This window comes from Bison bison, unplaced genomic scaffold (assembly GCF_000754665.1).
Source record: "Bison bison bison isolate TAMUID 2011002044 unplaced genomic scaffold, Bison_UMD1.0 scf7180017864203, whole genome shotgun sequence".
Lineage (NCBI taxonomy): Eukaryota > Metazoa > Chordata > Mammalia > Artiodactyla > Bovidae > Bison > Bison bison.
In genome coordinates, this window is record NW_011494775.1 from 6,438,315 (window position 1) to 6,440,905 (window position 2,591).

Genomic DNA, 2,591 nt, shown 5'->3' on the forward strand with positions numbered 1-2,591 from the left:
GGGTGGGGTGGGAGTGGGAGAGTGCGTTTGGGGGGTCCGTTCACACCCAGGAGAAGGTGCCCACTCTGAAGACAAATGAAAATGATGTCAGAAGAGTGGCCCTCAAGTCCTAAATCCATGGTTAACTGCGGTGTGCCCATCTACTGTCTTCTGGAAGTTTCCATCACCATTCCTGTGTTCTGCCCCAGCGACCCCACTCACTAGTGGGATTCTGTCCTCGGCATGGGTTTTCCCAACCAGAGTTGGGGTTGTCTTCCTCCCAAGGTTCCCAGCCTGGGACAGCACACAGTAGGTGTGACTTGGGTGGAGGAAGGAAGCCCCCACTGGGGGAGGCAGGTCCGTGGCTCCTGCCTGGCCCCAGGCCCCTGGCGGGCACCAGAGGAAAACAAAGGCCGAAGTCAGACAGGCGGGGGTGGGTGGGCTGTGGGCTGCCCTCGAGGGGCCCCTGGCACCAGCTGCTGGCTGCCTGTCCCCGTGCCAGTGCCCTGTAGGGCACACCCGGGCCTCAGGGCTGGGCAGAGGCGGCAGCCAAGGCGGGGTGGTGGTCCCCCTTGGGCTGCTCCACCCGGTGACTCAGCCCCAGGCTGGGCCTCCCCAGGGAAGACAATGGTGGCCTGTGGGTGCTGGGAGAGCCTCCTGGCAGGTGTGAGCCCCAGGTGGACTGGACCCCAGGGAGGAGCTCTCTGAACCTCAGTTTCCTCATCTGTATAATGGGTTTATGGGTTTAATCACTCAGGATTGAGGACCTGACAGCTGAACATATGGATAGAAGAAGCACATTTGGGACTAAAACAGCGGGCCTCTGACAGTTCATCTTGCCTTGGAGGAAAGGGACTAGACAAGTCATAATCACCACAGTGATCCAACACCCAGCACCAAGCTTGGCATACTGTTGGTGCTCAATAATTGCATGGCCTATGACTGGATCATTTACCCCCTTCAGGGGGTGTGTCAACTCCAGGAATACTGGCCCCAGCTCTGTCTGTACAGGTTAGACCCTTAGCACTGTCAGGGGAAAGGGTGCTGGCCCACCTTGAGTCGGCTGGGGGTCCAGAGGGACTGCACCCCCAGCCTGGTCCTCAAGAAAGCCTCCCAGGATAGAGGCAAGCCAGAGCAGACCCTGGACTTGTGGCATCAGGTTTGGTGTGGGGAAAGGCTGTGGTCTGGGAGCCCTCACTCCAGAGATTTGGGTATTCCAGTGGGGAGAGGCCACAGGATGGAGGCACATACCCTTGGCACCTACACAGTGACCATCACTACACTCTCCCATTTTCCTGATGGGAAAACCGAGGCCCAGAGAGCGGCAAGAGCTTGCCCAAGTGATCCCAGGAGGGATGAGGGATTTGAACCCAGACCCCCCCAAACCCTCAGTCCCTTCCTGAGGCCTGTGGCACATGGCAGCATTTTGGCGCTGAGGGTCAAGGTGAGGGTCAGCCCGGTCCCCATGTAGCAGGAAGAGGCTTTATTAGGAGCCGGCTGAGCTTCCCTCCTGCCCTGGAGTCGTCTCCCCTTCCCCTTCCCCCTGGGCTCCCACTTTTCTCCCTTGCTTTCAGTCCTGCTCTCTGGATCTAGGGCCTCCCTGACCACCCTGAACTGTGGGGAACTGGGGCTCCAGATGGGGTGGAAAAGCCTTCCAGGCAGACGGCATAGCCATGGCAATGGCCTGGAGGTAAGAGTGAGCCTGGAAGGTTCTGAAGGCCACTGTGGCTGGAGCCACTTGGGCCAGGGGGACATTGTCTTCTTCTCAGCCTGGAAAGGACTCTGATTTTATCTCTGCGGACACAGGGGTGGGGGTGGGGGCATAAATCGTGTTAGAGTGTGTTCATTTTCCTTTATAATAATTATTATTTCCATTCTGTAGGGTCTACGGTTCCCAAAAGCTCAAGAGCTCCTGGCTGTGGGGTGAACTTGGGATCTAAGTGAACTCACAGAGAGTCAGAAAGCTTTGTGAGGTCTCAGCTCAGTTCAATTCAGTCGCTCAGTTGTATCCGACTCTTTTCGACCCCAGAACTGCAGCTGAGACTGTGAGGTCTCAGTCCAGCTCAAACTCAGGCCCAAATCCTATTTAACAGATGAGTAAATTGAGTCTCAGGCAGCCAAAGGCAACCAGCAAGTCAGAAGCACAGAGCGGGTTCCACGCGGAACTCTCAGAACCTGAAACGGAGCGAACAGCCATGGCCGCGAGAGAAAAATAGGTCTGATTCATTCTCTCCGGGCATAGGATGCCCGCTCGCAAAACCCAGCACTAGGGAGCAGACCTAGAAACTCAGATACGACCAAGACGAAGAGACTGTGCGGGCGGCCACGCAAACCCGAGAATAAAACACCAGCTGTTCCCCGCCCCCCACAGCTTCTCGCGGCCTTCAGCTCGGAGAGTCCCGCCTCTTCGCTAGGCCGAGCGAAGTGGGCGGGGCGGGGGGGGGCCGTAGCCACGAACGGCAGGTAGCCTTGCCAATCATGCTTTCGCTACCTCCGATTGGCCCCGGCCTCTCCGCCTTATCTTTCCATCTCACGGCCCTTCCCACTTGCGTCACAAGTATAGCCTAGCTCTCGTGCGCCTCCGCGCTGAAAGATAGTTCCTGCCCCCGCGC